Source organism: Rhincodon typus, chromosome 10 (assembly GCF_021869965.1).
Source record: "Rhincodon typus isolate 14 chromosome 10, sRhiTyp1.1, whole genome shotgun sequence".
In the NCBI taxonomy this organism is placed as follows: domain Eukaryota; kingdom Metazoa; phylum Chordata; class Chondrichthyes; order Orectolobiformes; family Rhincodontidae; genus Rhincodon; species Rhincodon typus.
The window spans coordinates 45187466-45205851 of NC_063341.1; the positions used below are offsets into that span (position 1 = coordinate 45187466).

Here is an 18386-nt window from a genome sequence, read left to right on the forward strand (position 1 = left end):
GTGGATAGGAAGGTGCTTTCTATATTAAGAGAAGGGTCAACAATCAGGGGCATAGATTTAAGATAAATGGGCAAGGCTAAAAGGGGAGTTTAGGAGAATATTTGTCACCCAGAGGGTGGCAAATGTCTGAACGCATAGTTGTCACAAATTCTCAAAACATGTAAGCAGTATTTAGATATCCATGTGCGATGCCATAGCCTCTAGGGCAATGTGTCAAGAGCTGGCAAATGAGATTAATGTGGTCAGATCTTTGTTGATCATGCAGATGTGATAGCTGAACAGCCTTTTTCAATGCTGTAAACATCTGAGCCTATTAAGCATATCAATACTAGACCTAATGGGAATACATGGGTGATTATCATAGGTTGATTTTTAATATTAATGTTGCGCAATGATCTAATTAATTTGAAAGCATCAGGCTGTTGATAAAGAGTTCAGCATTTCAGTTCACGACTTACACAATGAGACATCAAATAACTACAAACCAGTAAAGTAAAAGACAAGCACAATTAGGCTTCACAGTCAGATTGCAGGCTACATGGGCTGTAGTGCAAACACCCAGGAGCTGAAAGATGATCAAGTTAGGCGAAGGCGGTTAAACTTTTTTGTAGTTCTTCTACTCAACAAGGATCAACATTTTGCGCTAACTCAATTACCTACTACAAGAGTCCAGATGAGCTAAGAAAATAATTATGTACTGGGAGAGATTGATCCAATTAACATATAGTGGCAAGGTACAGAATATTGTCTACAATACCCTTCATTATGCAACTAGTGCTATAGCTGATTTTGAATTTGAGGCCTCATATTTCAAACCAAGATTTCCTGTATATCCAAAAAGGAATTTAAAGGAGCAGCTGATACAGTTGTGAAAAAAAATACTGAGGTAAATTAATTTCAAATAATATATTTATGGATAGGCTTGAATGAGTTTAACTAACAATTTCCACATTAAAATACAGCAATGATGAAAATTTATAATATTTAAACAGCATTAGTCATCCCTTCAAGAGAAAACGTTCACAACAAATATTTAAATTGCCATTTGTAAAGTCTAACAAATCCTCAAAGAATGGACTTGAAGGTGGTCTTGAAGTTTCATAATTCTTCCAGAAAAAGGAATTCTCTTTGGGCTTGAAAGATTGGTAGATCTTTAGCTTGAGGACTGTTGACCTTGATTTTGTTCTAGATTTCATGAGATCTGCAAAGTATTTTTTCTTTTTGCTTCTTGGATGTCCTTCAGAGATCATTCTTGCTGAACCCAAGCAATTGGTTCATTAGCTCATCTGGAGGACCCTGAATCCCCCAAATTTCCAACACAGTGGAACTCTATTACTGAAACACAAAACTGTCTCCGAACATAATATGGAACACATTTAATCTCATGAATTCTCAACATAGAAGATGGCTACCCTGATAAAGTAGTATTTTCTTTATTGAATTTTCAGAATTTCCATATCAGTCATTTTCTTTCAGATAGCATCCTTGATCTCAGTGCCACGTAGTTTCTTCTTGATCATGACCGGAATACATGGACATTAGTCATCTGTGGCTTCCATGCATTCTTATGCAACCATCTCAATCAGAGCACACCTATATTTATTCTCAATTTATTGGACAATCTGTGCTGAAGTATGTAGACTCTGAGATTCCAACTTGTTAATTAGGTTGGATTCTTGCATTTGCCCAGTGGTTGCTTTATTGAACTCAACAGTCATGCTACCTGGAGGAGTGCTGCTTCCTTAGAGTCAGTCATACAGCACAAACAGGCCCTTCAGCCCAACCTGTCCATACTGACTTAGCATGATCTGTCACTTGTGCAGCAAATTCTCCCTTGAAAAACAAAACAACAAAAATTTTTCTCTCAAATTTGATGTCAGGAGATAAGATGACAAGATCAAATCTGTTGTAATTACATGTTTACCAGGATGGTTGCCACCTGAACATTTAAACCAAATGAGACAGAGAGACAATTATCTTATGCCATCATTGTTAATTGCAAGACATTTCTTCTTTTTGATTTTGCCATAAATCCAGGAAACCCATTGAAATATTTTGAGTTGTCTCGTAAACAATTGTTCAACAACTGTTCAAAAACTAACATTTCCTTGAGCTGGGATTCTAAAGCAATTTGCTCCCTAAGCAGTTGGGTTGGTGGTTAGAACTGGATGAAATCAGTGCAATAATGAAGAATGGTACTGGCTCAAGTATCTAGGTATAAAACCAGTTTCAGTAAAGCTAAGAAGCAACAAGGGGTGGAAAACATAAAAGTGACAATTGTATAAGTCTCCAAAAAAAAAAAAAACCACATTAAACAGATAATTAGGGAAACCCAACAAGGGTACGACAGTAATTGTCAGCTTACTTGAACTTACATGTAGACTTGGCAAAACACATTCGGCAATAATACTATGGAGATGAATTTCTAGAATGGATTATCAAGGATAGATAGTGGATTTGGAAAACATTAACAAGATTGGACAAAGACAACAGATTTATGAAAGAGAAATCATGTTTTACAAACTTAGCAGATGCAGCATAATGTGAATAAGTGCCAAGTTATCTACGTCAGTAGAAAAAAAGAGAGGAATATTATTTAAATGATGATGGAATGGGAAATGTTGATGCACAAATGGATCTGCATGTCTCTGTACACCAGTCACTCACTGAAAGCTAGTATGCAGGTGCAGGAAGCAGTTTGAATCATAAATGGTATGTTGACCTTTATTGCAAAAGGAGCAACAATATCGTACTGCAGCTGTACAGGGCCACGGCGATATCACATCTGTAGTTTTGCATACAATTTGGTTCTCCTTCCCCAAAAGGAGGCTACACTTGCCACTGGATTGAAGTGAAGGCTCTGATTCCTGCAGTATTAGGTCTGTAATAGGAGGAAAGATTTGGTTGACCAGGTCTGCATTCACTGAAGTTTAGAAGAACGAGAGGGCATTTTGTTGAAATGTATAAAACTCTGACAGGGTTGGTCAGACTAGATGCAGGAATGATCCTTTCCGAGTCCAGGCGGTGAATCCTACAACAACGTGCCTTGGTCTCAAGATACAGAGACCATCTAGGAGTTAGAATAAAGAAATTTCTTTGCTCAAAGGACGTTTGAGTTAAGTTTGCTACCAAATAACATTGTTAAGCCCAACTGCCAGAATACATAAAAGAAATAATTAGACTTCAGAACATTAAAGGAGTTAAAGAGTACAGGGACAAAGCATCGATATGGAGGATCATATTCAGAAGGCAGATTTGGCTTAATCCGACAAATAACCTACTCTAGCTCCTATTTTCTGTGTATGTTTCCTGGAGGATTTTCCAACCTTTTGCAGCCAAATGGTCATTTGTCTTTTTTTTTGAGAGTTAGACAGTTTTCCGGAGATGATTCATGCTGTCCATACAACTTGTAGTTATGTCTTTTTGTCTTACAATTTTAGTGAAGAACCCCATTCATCTTAAGAGCTTCCCCAAATGAATCCCACTTTCTGCAGCCTCAGTAAATTCTTACTGCCCTAACCACAGCTTCATTTATGGATTTTCTGCTCTGGCCGAGGTCAATTAAGTAGTAGCATTGACACTGGACTATAATCCAAGGACCCCGGCAATACTCTAGGGAAGGTCTTATGAGGAAAGGCTGAGGGACTTGAGGCTGTTTTCGTTAGAGAGAAGAAGGTTAAGAGGTGACTTAACAGAGACATACAAGATGATCAGAGGATGAGATAGGGTGGACAGTGGGAGCCTTTTTCCTCAGATGGTGATGGCTAGCACGAGGGGACATAGCTTTAAATTGAGGGGTGATAGATATAGGACAGATGTCAGAGGTAGGTTCTTTACTGGGAGAGTAGTAACGGCGTGGAATGCCCTGCCTGCAAAAGTAGTAGATTCGCCAACTTTAAGGGCATTTAAATGGTCACTGGATAAACATATGGATGATAATGGAATAGTTTAGGTTAGATGGGCTTCAGATTGGTTTCACAGGTCGGCGCAACATCGAGGGCCGAAGGGCCTGTACTGCGCTGTAATGTTCTATGTTCTATGATTTCGAACCACAGCAGATGGTGGAATTTGATTTCGTTAACAAAAGAAAAACATGCATTAAGAGACTGACAATGGCAATGAAACCATTGTCAATTGTTATAAAAATTCATCTGTTTCACAAATGTCCTTCAGGGAAGGAAATCTATCAACCTTACCTAGTCCAGCCTACATGTGACACCAAACCCAGAGTGATCTGGTTGACTTTTAACTGCTCTCCAAAACAGCCTAGCAAGCCACTCACTTGCAACAAACTGCTAAAAGTCTAAAGAAACAAATGAAATGGAGACAAAAACAGAAATTGCTGGAAAAACTCAGCTGATCTGGCAGCATCTGTGGAGAGTAAACGGGGTTGTCATTTCAGGTCCAATGACCCTTCTTCAGCACTCCTGAAATAGAGAACCTGGTATCAATCTTGGCACCAGAAACAACAAGCTTTGTCCCTGCACTCTTTAACTCCTTTAATGTCCTGAAGTCTAATTATTTCTTTTATGTATTCTGGCAATTAGGCTTAACAATGTTATTTGGTAGCAAACTTAACTCAAACATCCTTTGAGCAAAGAAATTTCTTTATTCTCACTCCTAAATGGTCTCTGTATCCTGGCAAACAGCCCTGTTGACTGAGTAAAGTACTCCTTATTAGCATCTGAGGCCTCATGCCAACATGGGAGCACTGGCTCACAGAGGTGTCAAACAGTAACCTGATACAGTCCATAAAGGTATGATTCTCTGAGTACAGTTATGTCCCAGACACAAACGTGTCATTCAGCCCATCAAACCTGCTCCACTGTTCAAGGAGATCATGGTTAATCTGGTAATCCACAACTCCACTTTCCTGCCTTTTCTTCCAAAACCCTGGAATCCCTACTGGATTAAAAATGTGTCTTTCAGCCTTGAATATATTTAGCGACCCAGACCTGACACCATCTGCAGAAGAAAAATTCATCAGGTTCACTATGTTTTGAGTAAAGTAAATCCTCATCATGTCTTAAACGTGCGATCCCTTATTCTGAAATTATTGCTTCACTGTTGCCGGGCGTTTCCTGTCCAACAAGGCAACCAGACCCAGCAGAGATAGCTGCAGCTATCATACAGTTGGGACCAAGTCGTCCTGGAAGTCCTCAACATTGTGGCTTTCTTGTGACACAGTGGTAGTTCCCCAACCCTTGGGCTGGGAGACCCAGGTTCAAATTCCACCTGCTCCAGAGTTGTGTAATAGCATCATTGAACAGGTCAATTAGAACAATAGATTAAAATAATAAACAAAAATTAACACACCATCAGGTCTAACACAGAAACCTCCCACTGACTATTTCTCACTGTAGCCTCCTTAGCTGATTAATCACTACTCCACCATGTTGAACACCATTTGGAGGATGCACTGTGTGTAGCTAGGACACAGAATGTACTCTGGGTGGGAGATTTCAATGTCCATTATCAAGAATGGCTCAGCAGCATCACTAGTGACTAAGCTATCAAGTTCGGCAGGACATGGCTGCTAAACTGGGAATGCGGCAGGCAGAGGGAACCAAGAGGAAAAAAAATACATTTGACCTCATCCTCACCAATCCTAGACAGTACTGGCAGAAGTGACCACTGCTGAACCATTATGGACATAAAGTCCTGTCCTCACATTGAGGATACCCTCCATTGTGTGGTGTAGCTTGATAAATGGGATGAATTCAGACAGATCTATCAACTCAAGACTGGACATCCATGAGGTGTTGTGGGCAATCAGCAGGGGAAGCAGTGTACTCCAACACAATCTGCAATCTCATGGCCTGCCACATTCCCCAGTCTACCACAACCATCAAGCCAGGCAATCGAATCTACTTCAATGAAGAGTTCAGAAGGGCATACCAAAAGCAGCACCAGGTATTCTTAATGAGGTGTCAACTTAATGAGGTGTCAACTTAATGAGGTGTCAACTTAATGAGGTGTCAACTTAATGAGGTGTCAACTTAATGAGGTAACACTTCAAAGAACTACTTGTATGTCAAACAACATAAGGAGCAAGTAATTGAGGGAGCAACAGTATCTCCCAACCAACAGATCAGATCCAATTTTTCAATGAATTGGGAAAGAAGTTTTTGAATTTTCTTCTGTTGAACTGTCTGCTTGGGCTTCCACTGCTTTATTGCTCAAATTCAAATTTTTGAACACTCACAGTACTCAATTACTTCTATGACCCTCTGTTTTCCTTACTACAGTCATGCCTAATGAAGCCTGCAACTATGACAGCAATCTTCACTAAACTGCAAATACATTTTTAACGTTCTACCTATTTAGACTGGAACTGCACTTGCTTTTCTTTAAAAAAGCCCTTCCCTTGCCCGAAGTCATTAACTTTATTAATGTTGCCCCCAGAATTTATTTGCACTCTCTGGTTAAAAGTCTAATTGGAACTGTTCATCGATTACCCAATGTTCAGACTGTTCCGACAGCTCATTGATACCCAATGTAATCTGTAAATCCCTGGCATAGCTATTTTTCCAGCTCTATGTAGCTTCTAGTTTTTAAGACCGTAAGTGCTTTTTCCCTTGGCAGTATCTACAGTCATGTAGAACGTTGCCATGAGTTTGTCCGCTGCAGGATATTCGACCGTCTGTCTCTCTGCCAGAGTTGCTCTCTTTAGCTGTAATTGAAAATCTCTGTTCTGTACAACTTAATTCCCATCCACTCCAGTACCAAATCACATTGTATGAATATGCAATGTCACTGTCACCATCTTTATTTTCGGACTACATCTATGGGATGGTCCAAAGTTGCAGAGAAAAACTACAAAGATAGCCTAATAAGAACAGGCCATTGTCTTGTTTATTGCACAACACCAACTGCTTAAAACAAAGCAAAGCAATCAGGTATAAGCTGCATCAATGGAACAGATATTGTTACTAAGATGATTGGGAGACCTAGGATAACAGGTTTGCCCACTTAGCAATCTTAAGATCTTCTGCTTTTCATCACCACACCATCCGCTTTCCCCAGGACTTACGCCATAATCAAACTGCATGGAGCTCAAAGCAATCTACAGCATTATCCCTTTAAGAAACTTAACAGAACATAATGGACATGAACAAACAAATCTGTTTCACATTTTTTCTCCTCATCTGAACTTTGACAAGGCAGTGTCAACTTATTCAGCGGACCATTTGGTGTGTGCTGCAACACAGCAGGTGAAGTAAATTGTGGTAAGCACTTCAAATGTGAAGTTACTGAATTGATAACCTTCACTCTTGGAGCATATGATCTTGCTGGATTTTCAGATTACTTTGCATTTGACTACAAAGGAATGGAAGGGCAAAAATAGCTGATTTGATTTGGAATTGAATGAGCATGAATTTAGTTTTCTAACATGAAGAATCGGAGAAAAGGTGTTATACAATAACACCATTGGGGAAAGAAAAACAGGATTGTTGCTCTTACTTAGGTACACAAAACAGGACAACATTGGGACATCTGCTAAGTACTGGACGGGAACTTGCAATGGGATGACGGAGTGCGTGTAAGATCCAGCCTTCGTGGTCTACGTAGGCTCCAACAACATAGGCAGGATAAAGAAGGAAGCTCTGCATAGTCAACATGAAGAGCTAAACACCAATTTAAAAAGCAGAACCTCAAAAGTTCAATCTCTGCATAATTACTTGGCATAGGGCACACAACATTCAAGAGATGAATGTGTGAAGTTCAACACAGGTGTGCAGAAAATAAGTTCCAGTTCACAGGACACTGGCACTAGTACTAGGGAAAGGCAGATCTGTGCCATTAGGACAGATTAGTCTCCACCTGAACTGTGTTGAAACTGGTGTGCTTGCAAAACATTGCAACTACGGAAGGGGAGAAGATTTCAAAACTAAATCCTGGACACAGAAGGATTAAATTTGGGAAGATGTTGGAAATGAAAGGATAGAAATAAGCAATGTTGAAGGCAAATTGTCACTTGTAGGAGTATTGCACGTGATCCCAAACAGGAACCAACTGTAAAGTGTAGTCAAAAAGAAGAATTGAGAACTTGTCAAAAAGGCACAGCAAGAATAATTAGAGATTTTAATTTACGTATCGAGTGAAAAAAGTCAGATGGTTAAAAGGTAGCCTAGATGAGGATCTCAAAAGTTTTCAGGATAGTTTCTTAGGACGGCATGTTCTGGAACCAAAGGGCTTAATACAGTGCAATGAGCTAAGACTAATGATCTTACAGTAAAGGTGCCATAGGTAGCAGCAACCATAACATGATTGAATTTTACATTCAATTTGTGGGAGAGGGAAGTGGGGCTGAGACTAGTATTTTTACTTTTTATCCATTCGTGGGATGTGCACATAGCAGGCTAGCCAGGATTATTGCCTGTTCCTAGTTGCCCTTGAGGTGATTGCAGTGAGCTGCCTCATTGAACCTACAGTGGGTTGATCCACAATGCCACAACGGAGGGGAAGGAATGCCAGGATTTTGGCTTAGCAACAGTGAAAGAATGGCGATATACATTTCCAAGTCAGGATAGCGAGTGGCTTGGAGAAAAACTTGCAGGTGATGGCGTTCCGATGTATCTGCTACCCTTGTCCTTCCAGACGGAAGCGGTCGTGAATTTGAAAGGAGCTGTCGGAGCATCTTTGGTGAATTTCTGCAGGGCATTCCGTAGATAGTACACACTGCTGCGACTGAGCATTGGTGGTGAATGGAATGGATGTTTGTGGATGTGGTGCCAGTGCCAATCAAGCAAGCTGCTTTATCCTGGATGGTGTCAAGCAGGTAAGTGGGAAGTATTCCATCACACTCCTGATTTGTGCCTTGTAGATGATGTACAGGCTTTGGAGGGTCAGGTAAAGAGTTACTCGCCACACACAGTCTCCCTAGTCTCTGACCTGCTCTTGAACCCACTTTGTTTATGTGGTGAGTCCAGCTGAGTTTCTGATCAAAGGTAACTGCCAGGATATTGATAGTGGAGGATTCAGTGATGGTAACACTACTGAATGTCAAGGGGCGGTGGTTTGATTGTCTCTTATGGTGATGGCCAGAGTTTGGCATTTGTATGGTAGAAATGCTATTGCCAAATGTCAGCCCAAGCATGATATTGTCAGATCTTCTCGTATTTGAAGATGGACTGCTTCAGCACCCGAGGAGCCACTAATGGTGCTGAACATTGTGTAAACATCCCTACTTCTGACATTATGATGGAGGGAAGGTCATTGATGATGCAGCTGAAGATGGTTGGGCCTAGAAACTCCTACAGAGATGCCCTGAAGCGGAGATGACTGACTTCCAAACAACCACAACCATCGTCCTGTGCCAGGTATGACTCCAACAGCAAACAGTTTGACCCCTGATATGCATGGATTCCAGTTCTGCTATGGCTCCTTGTTGCCATATTCTGTTGAATGCAGCCTTTATGTCAAGGGCTGTCACTCTCACCTCTACCATTTTTGAAGTTAAGTAGGAATGAATAATGAGGGCATGAAAACAGATTTGTCTGAAGTGAACTGGAACATTATGTTAAAAAGATGGGTCAAAGAGTGTGTTATGGACCAGACTAAACCCCCTCAAAAACACGAGAAGGAGACAGCCTAGACCCTAACTTTTTCTTATTTTAAAAGAAAGTGCCAGGTATTATGTTCTGGATGCAATTCGACTGGTCAAACTGGGGCCAAAGCAAAACACACTTTATTCATACACTACAGTTGAAATATAACAAAACAAAAGATGTAAATAATCTATTGGAAAACTTGACAGAATGGTAGATTATTTAACCAATAACAGGTGTTCCAATATAGTAACATCCTGTAAGAACACCCTTGGCAAAGACGAAGTCAGTAAAATTGATTGTCTCACATGCAATTCTAGCAGAAGGAAGATAACCCAGCTTGTAGCTATAACAGAAAAAAAGGAATAAGAGCTTCCAATATCTAGCTTTAACAATCCAGTAATTACTAAAAGCTAAAACTAAAAATTCTGGTTCTGTGGCAGCTTGACCCCACCCATTCAGAAGGCTTCTACTGTTCCAACATTTTAAAATAAACCTTATGACCTCACAAGCTGCTTACTTTAAGCAGACTACTCATCACCTCTGTCTCAACCTCTCCATTTAAAAAAAAAGGACAAAATACACCTTTTAAAGCCATAGTATCACCACAATGGAGATATTGTGGAAGATATTTAAAGGAATACTTCAGAATACACAAAATGGATATATTCCAAGGAGTCAGAAAAATTCCAAGTTAGATCCGCTATCTGTGGTTAGCTGGAAATGTTAAATATAGTATCGAACTAAAAAGATAAAAACATATCATTGTGCAAAGACAGGCATGTCAGAAAATTTGATAGAATATTTTAAAAAACTGCTAAAAATGACCAAAGAAGTTAACAAAGAGAGAGAGAGAAAGAGTATGAGAGAAAGCTACCCAGAAATAAAAAGATAGCGAGAGTTTCTATAAGCATTTAAAAAATAAAAAGAACAAAGTGAGTACTAGCAAATTAATAACCAATAATATGGAGATGACAGATTAATCAAATAGGTGATTATTTTTAACTGGCATGGACACGATGGGTTGAAGGGCCCTTTTTCCATGCTTATAGATCTCTATAACACAGAAGGTATTTTGCAAGTAACATCCCAGAAGCAGCAAAAATTCAGGAAATGAAAGGGAGGAAGGAACTCCAGAAATTCACAATCACTGAAGATATGGTATGGAATAATCTTTCTAAATGCTTATTAGCACGGAACACAAACATTGCTATAAGGGAGAAGACGAGAAGTTGATGCTTTTCATTTTGCACTCAGAGCTAGGGCACAAAAAAAAGACTTGAAAATAAGAGACATCATTTTATACAGATCGAGAAGAGAGTGCTGATTGATTGGGCCATAAGTGGCATGGAGATGCAGAATAAACAATTAATTGTCAATCTTAATTCTCAGACTAGGTGTGTAGTTTCCGATTGGTCAGGGCATTACCATGACAAAGCAGATGACTTGCAAATTTGCTGACGACACAAGATAGACAGGGAAATAATCCAAGATGAACACGTTTGAGACTACTAAGAGATACGGATGTGTTAAGTGAATGGGCAATGATGTGGGAAAATGTGAAATTGTCCATTTTGGCATGAAAAATAAAAAGATTATCTGATTTTTTTTAAATAGAATCCCTACTTGGTGGAAACAGGCCATTTGACCCACCAGATCCACACCGACTCTCCAAACAGCATCCCAGCTAGTCGCACTGCCCCCAACCACCCTATCCCTGTAACTCTGCATTTCCCACAGCTAATCTACCTAACCTACACATCCCTAGACACTACGGGCAATTTAGCAATAGTCAATCCACTTAATCTGCACATCCTTGGTCTGTGGGAAGAAACCACAGCATCTGGAGGAAAGCCACGCAGACACGTGAAAACGTACCAACTCCACACAGAGTCACCCGTGGGTAGAACTGAACCCAGATCCCTGGCATGGTGAGGCAGTAATGCTAACCACTGAGCCACTGTGTCCCATTAAAGACTGCAAAGATCTGATATCCTAGTACATGAATGGCAAAGAAGTTAGCATGCATGTACAGCAAGTCATAGAAGGTTATCAGTGGTCGCTAAGGGAATTGAATACAAAAGCAGGTGGTTATACAGAACAGAGATCGCATCTGGAGAACTGTGCACAGTATCGTTCACCTTATTTAAAGGTGAATGTGATTGCCTTGGAAGTCAGAGACAGTTTCCCAGACTAGTAGCAGGATCAGATGGCATTGTCTTGTGAGAAAAAGCCTGAACAGGCTTGGTTTGTATTTGGAGGTCGACAGCACAGAAAAAGGCCTTTCAGCCCATCTAGTCTGCACCAGTCAAAAACAACTACCTAATCATTCTAATGCCATTTTCCAGCACTTGGCTCATTTCCTTGCATGTCTTGGTATCACAAGTGTACATCTACAAATTTCTTAAATGTCGAGGGTTTCTGCCTCTACCACCCTTAAAGGCAGCGAGTTCCAGATTCCCACCACCCTCTTGGTGAAACATTTTCTCCTCACATCCCCTCTAAGCCGGCTGTGCCCTACTATAAACCTACACCCTTTGGCCATTGATCCTTCCAAGGGGAAAGTTTCTTCCTGTTTACCCTGTCTATACCTATCAATTTTATACCCATCTCAATTATGCACTCCCACCCACACCAGTCTCCTCTGCTCCAAGGAAAGCAAGTCCAGTCAATTAAACCTTTCTTCACAACTGAAACTCTCCAGCCCAGGCAACGTCCTGGTAATCTTCTCTGCACCCTCATCAGCGCTATCGCATCCCTCCTATAAAACCGATTTCAGAACTCTATGCAATACTCTACCTTCTTATATAGTTTCAGCATAACTTTCATGCTCGTAAAACTCTATGCCTCGGTTAAAAAAGGCAAGCGTCCCATCTGTCTTTCTGTCACCACTATTTTAAGGGATCAGTGGACTTGCACATCTAGGTCCTTCTCATCCTTGGTGTTTTCCAGGATCCTACCATGCACCATGTATTCCCTCACCTTGTTTGCCCTACTCAAGTGCATCACCTCAATTTTCCAAATTGAATTCCATTTGCTACTGATCAGCCCATTTCACAAGCCCATCTATATACTCCTAAAAATCAAAGGCTATCGTCCAGGATTTGCTGGAGTTTAGAAGAGTAACTGATGACTTGAATGAAAAACAAGACCGCAGGGGTGCTGACAGAGTAGAATGTTTCCTCTTGTGGGAGAATCTAGATCTGTGTTTAAAATAAAAATCAGGGGTTGCCCATTTGAAACAGATGAGGCAATTTTTTTCTCCCAGAGGATTCAGTGTCTTTCGATTTCTGTTCCTAAAAAGGGGTGCAAACAGAGTTATTAAATATTGTTAAAGGCAGAGGTAGATAGATTTTTGTTAAGCAAGGAGATGGAAGCTTAGATAACAAGGTGTGGAGCTGGATGAACACAGCAGGCCAGGAAGCAGAGGAGCAGGAAAGCTGAATCCTTCTTCAGAAATGGGGGAGGGGAGGGGGGTTCTGAAATAAATAGAGAGAGGGAGAGGCGGTGATAGAAGGTGGATAGTGGAGCAGATAGGTGGAAAGACAGTGGACAGGTCAAGGAGGCGGGAATGAAGCTAGTAGGAGGGAGTATAGGTAGGAAGTAGGGGTGGGGGTTGGTCAGTGAGGTGGGAGGAGCAGATAAGTGGGAGAGAAGACAGACAGGTCAAGGAGGCAGTGACGAGAGGTAGGGCTGGTCTTGGGATGAGGTCGGGGGTGGGGAGATTTTGAAGCTCGTAAAGTCCACATTGAGACCATTGGGTTGTAGGGTTCCAAGGTGGAATATGAGGTGCTGTTCCTCCAGTTTTCAGGTGGCATCATTGTGACACTGGAGGAGGCCCAGGATGGACATGTTGTCCAGGGAGTGGGAGGAGGAGTTGAAGTGGTTCGCAACTGGGAGGTGTTGTCGTTTGTCGCGAACCGAGAATAGGTGCTCCACAAAGTGGTCTCTGAGCCTCCGCTTGGTCTCCTGGAACAGCGGACACAATAGACCACATTAGCGGATGTGCAGGTGTACATCTGTTTAATGTGGAAGGTTTTCTTGGGGCCTGGGATAGAGGTGAGGGGGGAGGTGTAGGGGCAGGTGTAACACCTCCTGCGGTTGCAGGGAAAAGGTGCCGGGGGTGGTGGGGCTAGTGGGGAGTGTGGAGCGGACGAGAGAGTAGCGGAGAGAGCAGTCTTTGATTATGTTGGCTGCTTTCCCAAGGCAGTGGGAAGTGTTCAATAATGACTAAGAAAGGAATGACTTTTGATCACCACCACTTCTCTCAAACACGGTACATCTTTATAATGTCAGACTAATCAAAACATAGTTCTAGAGAAGTGGCAATTTCCACCAGTTAAACACTGGGATGGTTGAGGAATTATATTTAGTCTTCTAAAACTCTGTTCACTCACTACTGTTTTCATAACCCCTTTCTATAAACACTCGAGTTCAACTTAAAACAGTGAATAATGTGACCATCATATTTAAAACAGAGCTAAAACTCCATATCTCTCCATTACAAAGATGCATTCTATTAGCCAAGTTCTTATCACCAGTTTCCACTCCTGCTTCAACTCATTTTCCACCGAAGCACTTAATCATGCTTGCCTCAATCTCGACTATTCCAATGTTCTGCCACGTGGCCTCCTATCTTTCAGTCTTCCAACTTGAGATCATTCAAAATTCTGCAGCCCATCTTTTATAATTTGCACAAATTTTGATTTCCCATCACCCCTACACTGGCTATACTAATAAGTACAATTCATTCAATTTAAAATTCTCAACCTCGTGTCTCAATTAGTGGTCTTGCCTTTCCCTGTATTTGCAATATTCTCCAGCGTTATATCCTTACAAACTTGACATTCTTCTGATCCTAGCCTTATACATCTCTCCACTCTTCACCCCAATTTTGACTGCCACAACTTCAGCTGTCCAAGTACCACACTGTACAATGTCAAAGTAATGGTTACTTGGGAAGGGGACTAATTTTGAAACAAGGGAAGAAGTGATATGGAAGTAGTCATAAGTAAATAGTTGAGGAGATGGGAGTTACAGCCAATTGTCAGTGCCTGATATCAAATGGCATAATCAGTGAGAATCTGGATTGGATGTTGGAGTAAAGAGGTAGTAACTCAAAGAAAAGCTTGGGAAGCAATGAATCGTTAAGGGGGAAGCTGGGCGAATGGCTCAATGGAAGACCTGAGCAAATATCAGTGATCATCACTAGAACATTGTGGTAATTTAGAAGACTGTACTGAAATTATGTGGTTTATTTATAACATCTTTCATTATGAGGATGGAGCCCAAATTATACTTTCTTTTCTTTTCCCTGACTAAATTTGCTTTGCGGAATTGTTTTACAAGGGCATAAGAAATGGGAGCAGAAGTAAGTCATTCATCACCCACTAACCCCATCCTGAGTTAGTCAACATGATCAGGACTGATCTTCTTTAGCCATGCATTTGATCATTACACCAATAATCGCACAATTCACTTCAAGATTCAAAAATCTCAGACTTAACTACAATCACAGATTAGCTATTGATAGTTTTCGATGATGCAGATTCCAAAGGTGTTCGGTCCTCATGTGACAACAAACCGCCAAGTTAGTCCTAAAGCCCTCATTTTGAGACTGTGACTCAATGTGCGAGACACTCTGGCCAGAGAACATCCTCCCAGGATTGCCATGCTAAGTGTGTAGCATGGATATGTTGCATTTGGCACCATTTTCTTTCTTCCACACCCACCAAAAAAAAAGTAAATAGCAGTGCGTTGCATTGAAGCAGGACATATAATTAACATGTTTGAATCAGGCTCCCAGAGTGCAAGTCTAATTTAAAAATCAACTGATGCTGCACAGGTTTCCTCAGGGGTCAGAGAATGCAGCAGTGGGAGATACTGGCTCCCTGGGGTGAGCACTCCATTCGGACCAGACAGAGCAGGTGCATACTTTCAGAACGTCGAAGAAATATTTAGTCACTCTACATACAATTACCAACACAGAACCAGAACTCCTGATCACAAGTTCTTTCTTCCCTCTTGACTGCTGGCTCGTCAACATAGATTACTTGAGGCAATCTCCAAGGTTCACTACTTTAGACCCTTATTACTAGTACTCCCTTGCATCCACTGGCTGACTGCCAACTGGGAAACAAAGAAGTCGTGCCATTAGGTTTGGTAAAATTTATATTTACTGGTATACACCCTACCACCCACTTCCCACAAGTATCTTGGTTTATGATACTGAATAGCACCACTGCATCTTGCAAATTTGAGTTCAATGAAAATCAGAAAATGGACCATTGAAAAAGGTATTGGATTGCCACATGAACCAAATAGGTTAAATTGAACATTTTAAAAAGGAAAGGGAATTGTCTACATATATTTTAGTACCACACTGTGCAAGTGATTCAAGCTTCTGCACAACTAGGGATGAACAATAAGTGCAGCCACATCCCAAGATTGAACTGCAGCAAAATAGAATAAACATGAACAAAGAAAAAAGGTTCAGAATTGCGATCTGATGTTGTTTTCATAAGTTTATAATTACCTGTGTTGGAACACAGAATGCAGAAAAGGAAGACAGACTCAAAATGTTTGCTCTCAGTGCATCCAAAAAGCAAAAAACAAAAGAAAAGCAAACTGCTGGAGCTGAGATTTCATGTTCACTAACATTCTGAGCTGTCCTTTTTGATACTTATATTGCCAGGACTGGTTGCAAGGTGATGTGTTTGATAGAAGCAGATTGGGAAATAACTAAAATTGAGGTAGATACAACGAAACATTGCTAGGGCTCTTACTTGGACAGCTGTTCAGCGAAAAACGTAGGAAGGACAAGCTTTGGACTCAATTTAATTTTAGTTCAAATAGGCTTTAGATGGCAAGTAAGGGAAAAAAGACACCATCTACTTTGGGGTCAAGAGAATTCAAAGCTGAGCGAGCAAGTGTGACAAACAAGCATTACAGATGGAGAAGGATAAAGATAAAGAAAAAAAAAAAAATTACTGTTGCAGGAAGTTCATCTTCTCCCAAATGTTTGGATATATCATAGATGATATTGCTCTAGGGAAAATCCATGCAAATGGTTTACTATCCACACCTGCTGACTTATGTTGCCAGTTCTCCATCTCTTGATTTGCTGATGTTTTTCTGACTGAAGTTTCTTAGGAACACTGTAGTCTGAATTTCAACCAGAGTCAAGACAGACTTAGACATATTAGGAAGTGGAAATAATGACAAGAGGTTTTATATGGGTCAGGCACAGACCAAGGGCATTTACTTCAGGTGAAAAACCATAAACAAGAGTGGAAATTGCATGTGTTCATGCTGAAATAGCTAGGATTGTAGACATTTTGCGATGATTCAACGGTCACCACGTAACCCACTTATGCTACCACCTCCAACACTACACCAAGAAAACTTGATCCAGCAATCTGGAAGCCAAGAATTTATTTTTAATAACATTTAAATTATTCAGCTGTTCCCCAAATCTCCACAATACTAGAAAAACAGCACTGAACAACTTTGAGACTGGTCACTATTGTACAAACTATCTGAAGAACATTCTCTTGTGCTAAAGAGACACATTATGGGTTTATCATGTATATTTTGTTTACAATTTTATGCATTCAATCAGATGAGTGCAGTAAAGGTGTCCGTGATGCAAAACATAACAGCTGTCTTTGAAAATGTTCTTAAATGTTCCAAAGTCAATAATAAAACAGTGTGAAGGAATGCGAATGGGAAGAGTGCGTGCGTGTCTGTGTCACATTAACGTGCTTTGAATCATGCTAGATAACTAATAGGTTAGAACACAATGATTTTGCTCAGAAGGTTTAAATTTCATTTACTCAACAGCAGAGATAACACAGTGGATGAGAAGCATTTTTTAACAGCAGTAATGAGACAACATCAATTCCCTGCACCTAACAGAAGATTAGCTTGATTATTTGGTTATTCAGCACAAACTGTCAAGTCAACAAAAATTTTCCTTACCGAATTAACCATCATTTACTTAATGGAAATGAGTCATATTCAAAATTAAATGTAGTCAATATTTGAAGGAATGTTATGACTAATATTAACACGTTTACTAAAACAGAATTACACAAAGCAATACCTTTAAAAGATGTAATTCACTTTAATGGTCCATGGTATTTCCGAAAGAATTGCTCATACATTGACCATACAGATCACAAGGTAAGCAAAACAAAAGAAAAACTGATCAAAAGTTATTTGAATGCCAATTATATTTCCTACAAATAAATATTGATGGAGCTACCAGGTCTATAAAATGCAGAACAAAAGTACTTCTGTCGTTATCCCTGGACCACTTTGGAAGTCTGGCAATCAAGTCCTTTATTCTTTGCATCAACAACAATACTCTGTTGTTTCGAGATAGTAAGAACCGATGATGCTGGAGTCAGAGATAACACAGTGTTGAGCTGGACGAACACAGCAGGCCAGGAAGCATCAGAGGAGTAGAAATGTTAACGTTTCGGGTCTTCAGAAAAAGAAGGGTCCCAACACAAAATGTCAACTTTCCTACTCCTCTGATGCTGCCAGGCCTGCTGTGTTCCTCCATCGCCACACTGTGTTATCAATGCCCCATTGTTTCCCCAGGATCCTTTTCAAAGCAGCAGTTATTTGATCCAGAGATAGCAGGAACTGCAGATGCTGGAGAATCTGAGACAACAAGGCGTAGAGCTGGATGAACAAGCAGGCCAAGCAGCATCATAGGAGCAGGAAGGCTGACGTTTCGGGCCTAGACCCTTCTTCAGAAAATTTAGGCCCGAAACGTCAGCCTGCTCCTATGATGCTGCTTGGCCTGCTGTGTTCATCCAGCTCTAC

The 18386-nt window shown here is 40.6% G+C and overlaps 1 protein-coding gene and 1 long non-coding RNA gene across 2 annotated transcripts in view; one reads left to right on the forward strand and one right to left on the reverse strand.

Annotated features, from left to right (window-relative positions):
- The window catches only part of ipo13b (importin 13b), a 206707-nt gene that overhangs the window by 26846 nt on the left and 161475 nt on the right, over window positions 1-18386 (forward strand). The gene's annotated exons all lie outside the window — the stretch shown is intronic.
- LOC125484168 overlaps window positions 1047-18386 on the reverse strand; it is a 33329-nt gene continuing 15989 nt past the window's right edge. The window contains exon 3 of the long non-coding RNA XR_007263006.1: window positions 1047-1833. This is a non-coding gene — a long non-coding RNA (uncharacterized LOC125484168). The remainder of the gene's footprint in view (window positions 1834-18386) is intronic.